The sequence below is a fragment of the Camelus bactrianus genome, chromosome X (assembly GCF_048773025.1).
Source record: "Camelus bactrianus isolate YW-2024 breed Bactrian camel chromosome X, ASM4877302v1, whole genome shotgun sequence".
NCBI classification, from domain to species: domain Eukaryota; kingdom Metazoa; phylum Chordata; class Mammalia; order Artiodactyla; family Camelidae; genus Camelus; species Camelus bactrianus.
The window spans coordinates 16,765,510-16,779,003 of NC_133575.1; the positions used below are offsets into that span (position 1 = coordinate 16,765,510).

General features: G+C 39.3%; 1 protein-coding gene across 2 annotated transcripts in view; it reads left to right on the forward strand.

The window, feature by feature from the left end:
• The window catches only part of PHEX (phosphate regulating endopeptidase X-linked), a 171,837-nt gene that overhangs the window by 126,265 nt on the left and 32,078 nt on the right, over nucleotides 1-13,494 (forward strand). The gene's annotated exons all lie outside the window — the stretch shown is intronic.

Here is a 13,494-nt window from a genome sequence, read left to right on the forward strand (position 1 = left end):
ACAAGCAGGTAACTGGGCAGATTTTAGAAGCTGAGGGAACCATCTGTAAGAGAAGCTTTGAAATACTCTAATTAATTCTTGGATCTAAAGCCTTTAATTCTTTTATATACATGTACTGGGTATATAATTACAAGTACCCTGATAAAGTAGAAAAATTATTAAAGATCAGACTGGCACAAATTAAAACTCTGACAGCGCTGAGTGTTGGCAACACGTACACATAGTGCCTGGTGGAAATGTAAATTGATTCACTCACTTTGCAGAGCAATTTGGCAACACCTAGAAATGCCCAAGATGGGCATGCGTATCTGTGAATATCATTTGCCCTCTTGGTATGTGCCCAAATGCCGTTTCTCAAAGTGTGGTCCTGTGACAGCATCCCAAGGGGACTTGTTAGAAGTGCAGATTCTCGGGCCCCACCTTAGAGCAGTTGTTCACAAACCCTGAATGGGGGGCTCAGAAATCTGTTTTATTAAGCCCTCTAGGTGACTCTAACATAGTTTGAGACCTGCTGCCTTAGAGAAGTGTCTCAGGAGGAGGCCCATGTGAGGATGCTCATTGCAGTGTTTCTTATAATAGCAGAAAAGGGAACGTAACCAGCATGCCTCTCTGCAGCAAAATGAGTCGCATGTGTCATTTTCACACAAGGGCATGCCATACTGCAGTGGACAGTGAGTGGCCAGAGTGACACGTATTAACTTGGGTGAAGTTCACAAATAATAAGTTGTGTGTGTGGGAAAAACAACTTGGGAAAATATATAGAGTGTGATACCATATAAAGTTGAAAAGCCAGCAGAACAGTTTGTATTGTCTGGTGGTCCATTCATATGTAGTGAAAAGTATGAAGACGGTCAGGAGGATGACACACACCAAGTTCAGGTCGCAGCGACGTGTGGTGGAGGCCAGGCTTCCCTTGTGCAGGCCCTTGCAGGCTTTCCATCCCCCTGCACCCCTGCTGGTCTCCACCTTCCCTCCTGTGCGTGGGGAGCACATCTAACCTCGTGGTTTTAAGCATATCTCTGTGCTCTTTGTTGAATGTGGGGCATGGAATTTATAAAGACTTGGTACCCTTGACCACGCCCCTGCCGTCTCCTCACTGGATGCTGATCACAGCCTTCTCACTTGCCTCCCTGCTTTCGAACTTGTTCCCCCTTCAGTCTATTCTTTATGAGGGGGAAGTAATTAGGTTTATTAATTTATTTCTATTTGGAGGAGGTACTGCAGCCTATTCTAAATATAGTACTGCAACCATTTTGAGATGTTTTACAGTCATCTCATGTCCTTCCTTTGCTCAGAATCAACCAGTTATCAGCATCCCCCCCCACAAAATAAAAGCCAAATTACTTGAAATGTCCTGGAGGCCTCTTACCATGCTGCCTTTGTCTCCTCTCTGTCCCAGAGCATGACACACTCTTCCCTCTGGGCATTTGTACTAGGGGTTCTCTTTACCTTGGAAAACTTCCCCAAGTGATTTGCAGGGTTTGTGTTCCCACTTCCTTCCAATCTTTGCTTGAATGTCACCTTCTCAGTGAGGGTTCCTGTCTGCCCACCTGCTATGGGTCCTCTGTGCTGGCCCTCATCCTGACAGGACTCCCTGGCCATAGAGGACAGCCCACTCCCAGCAGGCACATCTCCTTAGAGTCGCCCTCGTGTGGCCATTTTTAGGACTGGCAGACTCTGCAAGACTAGTCTGGGAGAGTAGTGAATTGAAGGAAAGCAAGCAGATGGTGGTATATTATTATCATGAAAATACCATTGCTTTCTCCCCCCCAGCTTTATTGAGGTATAATATTTATTATTTAATCTTTATTTAGAAGTAAACATTTTATATATTTAAAATGCACAACATGATGTTTTGCTATAGCTCCAAGTTGAGAACTAAGCTGTGCTACATGGGAATTTCTGATATTCTAGATATTAATTAGAACTGCTGTTTATAATACTATAAGTTATTTATATAATATGAATTAGAATAATATCACCTGGAGTAACTTACTGGATGATAGAAAGTTCTTTAGATTTTCTGTTTTAAAATTTTACTATGTACATGCAAAAGAATATATATAACATGCTAGAACCCATAAAGTTATAAAGTGTATAAGAAGACATACAATAAAATATATGTTTATCAACCCACCACCCATCCAAGAACTGGAACATTCCTGATGTCATTCCATCTGCCTGTGCTACTCCCCATCCCTTTCTTCTTGCTCACCATAGCAGTAACCACTCTTCTGATTTTTGTGTTTATCATTTTCTTGTTTTTTAAAAAAATTAATTTTAAACCACTTATTCCTAAACAGTATATTGTTTATTATTTACTCATTTTTAGCATAAAAAATGGTATTATATTGCATGTAATCTTAAGCAGCTGTGTTTTTTCAACCAACATGTTTTTAAGATTCATCCATGTAGCATGGGGCAGTAGGTTTTTCATTTTCACTGCTGTGTAGTATTCCACTGTGTGACCGCACCCCAGATTACTTACCTGTTCTACAGACCTGTGTGTTCCCCCTGAGATTTTTGCTGTTATGAACAATGTTGCTCTGAATATTCTCGTACATGTCCCTTGAAACAAGTGTTTGGAGTATACACTAGGAGTGAATTACTGGCTTGTAGGGTATGCAACTACTCACCTTTACCAGGTAACACCAAATGTTTTCCAGGATGAGTGTTCCAAGGTACGGAAATATTTTCATCAATTCTCACTTTCATCATTTTCAGGCATTGGTAGACAATTTTCACCAATCTAGTGAATATAATAGATCACTTTTTGTGCAAGAAAAAGCATTGAGATAGACTCTTGACCAGTGTTTCCACACTCACTTTCCCGTGTCAGTGAACACTTACTGGTTTTTTTTGGGGTTTAAGTGTGCCCAATAATATTTCTGCCTCCAGGATTTACCCTGGGTCAGCCTTTTTCTTATCTGGGAAGAGCTGATCCTCTCAGAGGTTTACTGAAGAAGCAGCCATTTCAGGGTAATCCACTTGTTTCCCAAAATCTCATGAGCAGAGAGGGTTTGGAATGAACAATTTGAAGCAGTATTTTAATTAAGAGATTCAAGCTGTTTCTGTTTTCATAATGACCAGTGCTTGCTCTCATTGTAAATTACATTCCCAGGCAAGATGACAAGGAATCCTGTGGGTGACTTCTTTTTCTCTCTCCTCTTTCTGATTTTCTGGACTACAAATTAAGACAGGTGGAGTTCCTTCTTATACATTTCCCGACTGACTTTCCTGGGGCTTCCCCCAGCCCCCAACTGCCTTCTTTTCTGCTTCACTGAAGAAGTGAAAAATTGAGGTGATTTTCTAAAATGAACGTCTTTATTGATTAAGGGTGGATTCTGACAGCATGTGGCCATCTGTTTAATTGGGTTTCACATCTAAGATGTAACTATACTTAGTAACGTGATTTATGAGAATTTCATTCAGTTCCCATTATCATTTTCTGATTTATGTCATTTAAGCTAGCATGCAGTAGAGGTTTGAAAAGAAAATAGAAAAACCTGTAGGTTTTTTTGTTTTTTTGTTTTGTTTTTGCAGATCCATGCCTATGATTTGTGGCCATCTTTCAATGGTAGATTTTTGCAGGGTGGTTATAGCTTTTTATTTTTCTACCCTTGTCAAGCTGGGTTGCATTGTCCTCAGACACACAGTGTGAAAGAATAATGATGTAAGTCTGCTGTATGGGGAGTTACACTCAGAAGCGATTGCAGAATTTAATTATATTTGAACTGATAAGGTGGTTAAACAGGAAAACAAGGAGCTGAGGTAACTGGTGCCTAAGCTTGTGTGCTTCCCTAACTCTGTGATAAATGCACAACTGGTCTTCCTGCTTTTAGTAGGGAAATGACGAGAACCTTGATGGGAAACCTTAAGTGCCAGTGATGTAGTTGTATGACCTTGATCAAGGCGTTTCCCCTTCCTGACCCCTCTTGTCCTCATCTGCTACATGTTGAGGTTACTTAGTCCATAGGGTTTTTGGTCATATTAAACAAGATCAATTTGAAAACTGCAGGCACATTGCCAAGATCAGGGTTTTGTGTATCTCAAACTGGCCCACCGATAGTCCCTGGAGAGCCAGTCCATCGTAGAATGCATGGCAGAATCTGAAGATTGGGGAGGGGATGTGTTTTGAACTTTTGCTCTCAAAAGATTTTGTACATTAAAACAATATTTTTGTACATTAAGAAACAACTAATTTGGAAAAGTATTTGGCAGTTTGTTGATGTCTCCCGTTACCCAGAAATTCCACTCTTGATAAGATTCATGGATCCTCATGCCCAAGAAAAGACACAGGCATAAATTTTCATAGCAGCTCTGTTCACGATCATAAAAATCTGCAAGGAACCTCATTTCCATCAACAGAAGAATCAGTAGATGAATTGTGGTGTATTCATACAACTAAATATTGCCCAGCAATGAAAAGGGGCATGCGGGTCCACGCCGCGGTATGTAAGAATGCCACTGACTCCGTACTCAGTGGAGCACCGCGTGTTCCTTTTATAGACGGTTCAGGAATAGGCAGGCTAACCTGTCACCTCAGTGATAGAGGTTAAACTCATGGCTACCTTTGCTGGGGGATATTGACTGGGAAGGGGCACAGGAAACATGGTCTGGATCTGGGAGGTGGTCGTGCTGGTGATGCATGTGTAAAAACTAATTGTGTTCTAGCATTAAAAATTGTGCCTTACTGTATGTATATAATACCTCATCATAAACAGTAACACCCCTTTCCCCCCTGTAACATTTTTAGGATAGCATGTAGCATGCATAGATGGTTGGGCTTACAGCAGGTTGCCGCAGGTGAAGCCGCCAGAGGTGTGGACCAGGAACTGGCAAACCTTTTCTGTAGAGAGCCAGATAGTAAATGTTTTTGGCTTTGCAAGCTGTACGGTCTCTGTTGCAAATTCTCAACTTTGTCATTGCGGCCATAGACAGTTCATAAACAAATGACCGTGGCTGTGCTCCAGTAAAACTGTTTCCGTGGCTGTAGTCTGTCAGTCCCTGGTGTAGAGCACCGAGAGGATGTGTTCTGACCCAGCTCCCAGACTGCTTTGGATGTAATCAGGTGGTGGCATGGGGGCAAGACGGCCATGGCTCGTGTTTGGTTTTCATTTCTACTAACACGGACTAGTCTTTAGAATAAAATTGATTTCATGTATTTAGTGTTGCAGTGTAGCTGCCTCATGCCTCATTTCCATATTAGTTTTTTGATCTTCATACGTCTCAAATTATATTAAGGAATTACTTTAAACAAATAAACCCTTGGCTTGAAAACAAGCAAGGCCTAAGGGCTAAAACCAATGATTTTATTGTCTTTGCTCTTATATGCAAGGGATTTAGTTGCCTCAGTTTAATCACAGACACTCTGCCACAGAAGTTAAGCCTTTGTCCGGAGGCTGGGCTTATGCTGGCATGAAACTAGAGAATTAATCCTGAAATCAAACATAGACTTGTTTTGCTGTTAAGGAAATAACTGTGTTTCAGGCTAGGAGAATTTCTCATAGTTTGCTGACTCTGCCTAAAACCATAAAGTGGGAGCCGAGTTGGCAAATACTCACTTGCCTGGGGCCTCTACTGGAATTTAATGAAATTAAATCCCTGAATCCACTTGACATTCTCTTTTGGGGACAGTTTGAAAAGTCTCCTATAGTTTTGGAGCTGGAAGGAAGGAAACTTCAGTGGCCACCAATTGCAAACTTCTCATTATCTAGAAGAGACCCTGACACTCAGAGCAATTCTTATTTTTTCTACTTATTCAGTTAATATTTATAGAGTTCCCAGTGATTCTCACCTCCTGGTGTTTACACCCTGTATAGCCCCCTCCAACACTGGATCAGGCTGACTTCTGTAACTAGTAGGATTCAGTGGACATGATGGAATATGACTTCTGAGGCTAGGTCATAAAAGACATAGTGGCTTCTGAAGAACCTTGCTCTCTTGGGTTGTGTACTCTGGCGGAAGCCAGCAACGGTGTCAGGAGGGCACTCAGGAAGCTGGTGGAGGGGTCCACATGTGAGGAACTGAGCCTCCTGCCCGTGACTAGCGCCATACAAGCATGGCATCTTGGAAGGAGATCCTCCAGTCCGGCCAAGCCTTCAGATGATTGCAGCGCAGGCTGATAGCTTGACAGCAGCCTCACAACAGACCCTGAGACAGACCACCCGAATAAGCTGTTTCCAAATTCCTGACCCAGAGAAACTCTGATATAGTAATTGTTTATTGTTTTGAGTCACTATGTTTTGGGCTACTTTGTCATATAGCAGGAGATGAGTTACGCAGACATTGCAGCTTACCAGGTACTGAGTTCAGTGCTAGGGTTTATAATATGGTAAGGTGTAGTTGTTTAGGGTATGGACTTTGATTTTGAATCCTGACTAGTGACTTGCAACCGTGGGCGGGTTACTTAGCATATTTAAGCCTCAGTTCAGTTATCTACAAAATAGAGATAATAGTAATGGCTATCCTATAGGGTTGTCATGAAGATTAAAGGTGATAATGTATATAAAGTGCCTGGAAGAGAGACTGGTTTGCAGTAGGTAGTCAGTAAATCTTTGCTGTAAAGAGTCTTGCTTTTGAGGAATGGGGAGAGACAGACTTGTTACCAGTCATTTCTAAGACATCATGGTGAGTGTGCAACAGAAGGGTGTGCAGTGCATCCTGGAAGACACAGGGCAGGGGTCATTACCTGGGGGAGTCAACATTGGCTTCACAGTGAAAGTGGCATTTGAGTGGGTTTGGAAAGGGAAAAATTCTGTAGGCAAAGAACATAGGTTGAGACATGCAGAAGTACTGCCTGGTGCAAAGGCAACAGACACAGCAGAGCATAGAGCAGGATCAGATAGTGAGATGGTCACAGTTGCTGGGGCACAGACCACATGTGGAGCAGGGGAAGAAGGCATGATGGGAGATGAGATGGAGAAGTAGTAGATGAGGGCCTTGTTAGCCACGTGGAGGGACAGGCTGTAGGGAACTAGTATAGTTTTTTTGGGGAGGCAAAAAACTTCAGTTTCGCTTCCTTGATCTTAGTCTTTTTTTTTTTTTAATAAATGTGATTTTTAAAATTGAAGTATAGTCGGTTTACAATGTTGTGTTAATTTCTGGTGTATAGCAAAGTGATTCATTTATACATACATATTCCTTTTCATTACAGGCCATTACAAGATATTGAATATAGCTCCCTGTACTAATCAGAAGAACTTTGTTGTTTATGTATTTTAAATATAGTATTTATTATCTGCAAATCCTGAACACTGAACACCCAGTTTATCCCTCTGCCCCTCTCCCCCCAACCCCAATAACTGTAAGTTTCTTTTCTATGTTTGTGAGTCTCTATCTGTTTTGTAAATAAGTTGATTTGTGTCTTTTTTTAAGATTCCACATATAAGTGATACTATATGATATTTTTCTTTCTCTTTCTGGCTTACTTCACTTAGTATGATGATCTCCAGGTCCATCCATTTTGCTGCAAATGGCATTATTTCATTCTTTTTTTATGACTGATTAGTATTCCACTGTGTGTATATATACCACATCTTCTTTATCCAGTCATCTGTCGATGGACATTTAGGTTGCTTTCACATCTTGGCTTTTGTAAATAGTGTTACTTTGAACATTGGGGTGCACGTATCTTTTCAAATTAGAGTTTTCTTCGGATATATGGCCAGGAGTGGGATTGCTGGATCATATGGTAAGTCTGTTTTTAGTTTTTAAAGGAATCTCCACACTGTTTTCCATAATGGCTGCACCAAACTACATTCCCACCAGCAGTATAGGAGGGTTCCCTTTTCTCCGCACCCTGTCCAACATTTGTCATTTGAGGACTTTTTTTTCTTTTTAAAATTTTATTTATTTTTAACACCTTTATTGTGGTATGATTCCTATACAGTGAAATACACATATTTGAGATGTACAATTTGATGAATTTTGATAGATGTATATGCCAATAAAATCACCACCACAATCAAGATAGCTAACATTTCCATCACTCCCCAAGAGGTGCAAATTTCATATTCCCGATTTATCCCTTCCCACCCCCTTTACCTCCTGGTAACCATAAGTTTGTTTTCTATGTCTGTTTTGTAGATAAGTTCATTTGTGTCCTTTTTTTTTTTTTTTAAGATTCCACATATAAGCAATATCATATGATATTTTCCTTTCTCTTTCTGGCTTCACTTAGAATGACAATCTCCAGGTAAATCCATGTTGCTGCAAATGGCATTATTTTATTATTTTTTATGGCTGAATAGTATCCCAGTGTGTGTGTGTGTGTATATATATGTAGGTAACATCTTCTTTATCCACTCATCTGTCAATGACCATTTGGGTTGTTTCCATGTCTTGGCTATTGTAAATAGCCCTGCTGTGAACACTGGGGTGCATGTCTTTTCAAATTATATTTTCCCCCAAATATCTGTCGAGGATTGGGATTGCTGGGTCATATGATAAGTCTGTTTTAGTTTTTTGAGGAATCTCCGTACTGTCCTCCATAGTGGCTGCACCAATTTACATTCCTACCAACAGTTTAGGAGGGTTCCTTTTTCTCTACACCCTTTCCAGCATTTATCATTTGTGGACATTTTAATGATGACCATTCTGACTGGTGTGAGATGATGCCTTATTGTAGTTTTGATTTTCATTTCTCTGATAATTAGTGATATTAAGTATTTTATCTGTGTCTTCATTGGATAAATGTTTGTTTAGGTCTTCTGTCCATTTTTGGATTAGGTTGTTTGTTTTTTCATATTAGGTTGCATGAGCTGTTTGTGTATTCTAGAAATTAAGCCCTTGTCAGTCTCATCATTTGCAAAGACTTTCTCCCAGTCCGTAGGTTGTCTTTTCATTTTGTTTATAGTTTCCTTTGCTGTGCAAAAGCTTGTAAGTTTAATTAGTTTCCATGTGTTTATTTTTTCTTTTATTTCTATTGCCTTGGTAGACTGCCCTCAGGGAACATTGCTGCAATTTATATCAGAGAGTGTTTTGCCTATGTTCTATTATAGGAGGTTTATGGTGTCTTATGTTTAAGTCTTTAAGCCGTTTGGAGTTTATTTTTGTGTATGGTGTGAGGGAGGGTTCTAACTTCATTGATTTACATGTGACTGTCCAGCTTTCCCAACACCACCTATTGAAGAGACTATTTTTTCTCCGTTGTATATTCTTGCCTCCTTTGTTGAAGATTATTGACCGTAAGTCTGTGGGTTTATTTCTGGACTCTCTGTTCCATTGATCCATACATCTGTTTTTATGCCAATACCATGCTGTTTTGATTACTGTAGCTCTGCAATATTGTCTGAAGTCTGGGAGGGTTATTCCTCCAACTTTGTTCTTTTTCTTCAGTATTGCTTTTGTGATTCCATCTAAATTTTAGGATTATTTGTTATAGTTCTGTGAAAAATGTCCTGGGTAATTTGATCGGGATCACATTAAATCTGTACATTGGTTTGGGTCTCATGGCCGTTTTAACAATATTAATTTTTCCAATCCAAGAGCATGGAATAGCTTTCCATTTCTTTAAATCATCTTTAATTTCCTAATCAGTGTTTTGTAGTTCACTGTATATAAGTCTTCCACCTCCTTGGTCAGATTTATTCCTGAGTATTTTATTTTTTTGCTGTAATTTTAAAAGGGATTTTTTTTTTACTTTACTTTTCTGATATTTCCTTGTTAGTATAAAGAAATGCAAAAGATTTCTGTATGTTAATCTTGTATCCTGCTACCCTGCGGAATTCGTTTATCAACCCTAGTAGTTTCTGTGTGGAGTCTTTAGGGTTTTCTATATATAGTATCATACATGATACTATATGTAGAATATATATAGAAAAAGGACCCTTCCTACACTGCTGGTGGGAATGTAAATTGGTGCAGCCACTATGGAGGAGATATATATATATAGATATAGATAAAGATATATATAGATATATATACACACACACATATATCATGTATATATATATAGTATATGTATATATAATAAATGATACTATATATAGAATATATATCCTATACTATATATAGTAACATAGTGCATATAATGACAATTTTACCACTTCTCTTCCAGTTTTGATCCCTTTTCTTTTTCATGTCTGATAGTTATGGCTAGGACTTCTAGTACTTTGTTGAATAGAAGTGGTGAGAGTAAGTATCCTTGTCTTGTTTCAGATTTTAATGGGAAGGCTTTAAACTTTTCACCATTGAGTATTATGATGGCTTTGGCTTTGCTGTAAGTAGCTTTTTTAATGTTGAGCTGTGTTCCCTCTATGCCCACTTTGGTAACAGTTTTTATCATGATGAACCTTGAATTTTATCAAATGTTTTTTCTGCATCTATTGAGGTGATCATCCAGTTTATATTTCTGGTAACAGTAGATGAGATGGTTTTCTTTTATTGAGTTATGCAATATAAAGATACTCTTGGAGGAGGTGAATATGAGACTTCAGGTGTTTTGTTTTTGTTTTTGTTTTTTTTTGTCTAGTTGATAAGGGCAACACGTGAGTCACATTTTCATTCTTGAAACCATTATCTCACAGCCAGATTTGAATCAGTGACCCCATGCAAGCATTGGTTGAGCATCTGCTGTTCTCCCAGGCCTGGTCTGAACATCACTACCTCTAGTATCAGTTTTAAATACCTAGCAGAGCAGTTTTATGTATGAAAGGACCTGTTGGCACATGAGTAGAATATGAGATACTGAGCTTCATAGTTAGAGGAAGTTCGTGTTTCCTTTGTCAGATGTTGAACTTTAGCAGTAGTTCTCGAAGTGTGGCTCCTGGGTCAGCAGCATCAGCATCACTTGTGATAAATGGGCATTACCTGGTCCCACCCCTCATCTATGGAATCAGAAACTCTGGGGGTCAGCCCAACAATTTATGTTTTAGAAAGATTTTAACCATCAAACCTCTGCTTGATGCTGAAGTTTGAGAACTGCTGAGCTATGAAAATGCAGCAAATGCAAAAGAGGTCAAGCTTGGTTGGATAAAGGTAAGGAGACTAACTCTTCCTGGTTTGCCTGGGACTGTTCTGATTTTAGCACTGAAAGCTTCATATCCCAGGAGCCCCCTCAGGCCCGGGTGAGCAGGAGTGGTTGGTCACCATGGTAAAGAAGAGGAGGCTTTCTTTGTTGCAGCCTGGAGGTAATTATGGCAGGAAAAAAAAATAGAAGGACCAGAAGAGAAGGTTTCAAAACGGAGGGGAGAATTTAGAAGCTGCTTTCTGCTTGTCAGTTCTAGGCTGATAGATACGGTGGCAGGAGGTTACCTGCAGGAAACCAGCAGATGGCTAAGGCATCTTGCTGAATCCCTTGACATGAGTCACAGCTGTTAGAACTTGATATTTTCTGGAAAGGGGAGGGTTGGCATTCACCAAACTACTGCAAGATGCCAAATTGAAAAAAAAAGCCACTATTAATCTTAGCAGTTTTGACAATGAAATCCCTTTACAGCAAAAAACATAACCAAAAGTGCTTTGTAATTGCAGCAATTGCCATGTCCCAACTGATGGCCTCCTAGATTCTAGAAGAATGGTATCCGGCTTATCTGATTATAAGAACTAATCCTGAGTAAGATGTAACACTCATTCTCTCTTAGAGTGAGCATTCATCTTGGATTTTCCAAAGCAGTTGCAATTAAAACTATTTTTGTCTTTTTATACAATCATAATTTATAAGCCATGTGAAGTTTCACTTTTGAAAGAATTGTCTACAAAATTATAATAAAATATCTAATCATATGTTACAAGCACAGTGCTGAGGAGCAGTAAAAAGAGGAGAATGAGACAGGAGGGCTGATTTATATACATCAGCTAAGTTAAATATAAGCAGTTTCTTATCTCTCCTAAACCAACTGAACTTGTTTGCATGTTAGAGTAACCTGGGGAGCTTTTAAAACATACTGATGCTCAGGGCTCCATCCTGGGCATTGTGGCTTGATAAGTCTGAGGCAGGGGCTTGGACATGGGAAAATTTAGAAAAGCTCCCCAAGGGATTCTAATGTACAGTTGGGGTTGAGACTCCTTATCCTGATCTAAGTCAGTGGGTCTCAACTAGAATGTACCAGAATAACCTGGAGGCTTGTTGAAAACTCTAGACTCCCCCTGACCTTACAAATGTTTTGCCCATTAGCATAGACATGTGTGTAGATAACCCCTTTCCTAAAACATGCCTATGCATCTACTCCCATGTATCTAGTATTTCTTTACTGAGTTTAAGACATACTTCAATTAAAAACACATTTTAGAGAGCTTTGGTATCAGTTCACCTTCCTCTTTAGATTTTGCAAAATCAAATTTATTTTTCTGGTCACATCCTTTTCCCCTCACTGGATTGTAGTTTCTTTGAGGACATTTGTATGTTCAAAGCTTACCTGTGTGGCTTGGAACACCAGGGTGCTCAGTAAATGTTACTGGGCAGTGGTTATGTATGGAAATTGCATCATCATAACCAAACCAAACTATTTCCGGTAGTTTTTATAATGGTATTTAAATATATTAACATCTCCCAAATTAAGGTCATAAAATATGTTCACTTAGTGAACTACAGAACTTGGAGCTATTGCACAGGACAAGTAAGATAGTCAAGTAAGTCAGCAGAAGTAACTACAAGTGAATCTCAACAAGAAGTGTAATAATGCTAAGATGATGCATCACCATTAAGTCCTGGGATGTGGTTTGATAAATGGATTAGTTCAGTAATATAAGCATACACTTATGACTTGAAAATAACTGTCATGACATTTACTAGAATAAAGTCACATTTATAAATAAATAAATCCACATAAATAAATCCATGCGAAAGACTGAACGTCGTATTATCTGACAAAGCTGATAATACAATACAGTGTATTGATATAGTCAGCCCATGAATTAAAATATCACAAATACCCACCGTGAAAGAAAACACAGATACATACTCAGTGGAAAACTCAAGCATCTCTGGAGAAAGCACCTACAGCAGATATGGAAGCAGATTTAATTAAACAGTTGAGTGTGCACTTTGGTCTTTACGTTCTCAAGCCCATTGGATTCTCCTTTAGAATTTCCCCTCTTTTGGACTGAGTTTACTTTGTCATTTGCTTCTGGCTGTGCCACTTCTGCCCCCAAGGCTGCTGGAGGGATACTAACTGAACAAATTCAATCATGCTAATTTATTCAAAGGAGTCAAGAGAGTGATTGAATTTAAGAATGAACTGCTCCCAAATTTAGATGGAATTTAAGATGCCTTGTACTTTACAGTTAGCCCTTTGTATCTAGTTCACCCAACCAAGTTTGAACTGGAGGATATTAGTAAATTTATAAAAGTTTGATGTGGAGAATGGGAAGAAGCAGGTGGTCTGGGTTTGGAAGACCTGTAGTGAAAGTTGAAGGCCTCCCATTTTGTTAAATCTGACCAAGCGTGGGAACAACAGAAAATGATGTGCCAGGCTGACTATAGTTGTCTTAAAATAATCACCATTTGTAAGCATCGGTATAGCCCTCCCCCAACCCAACTTCCTAATAACA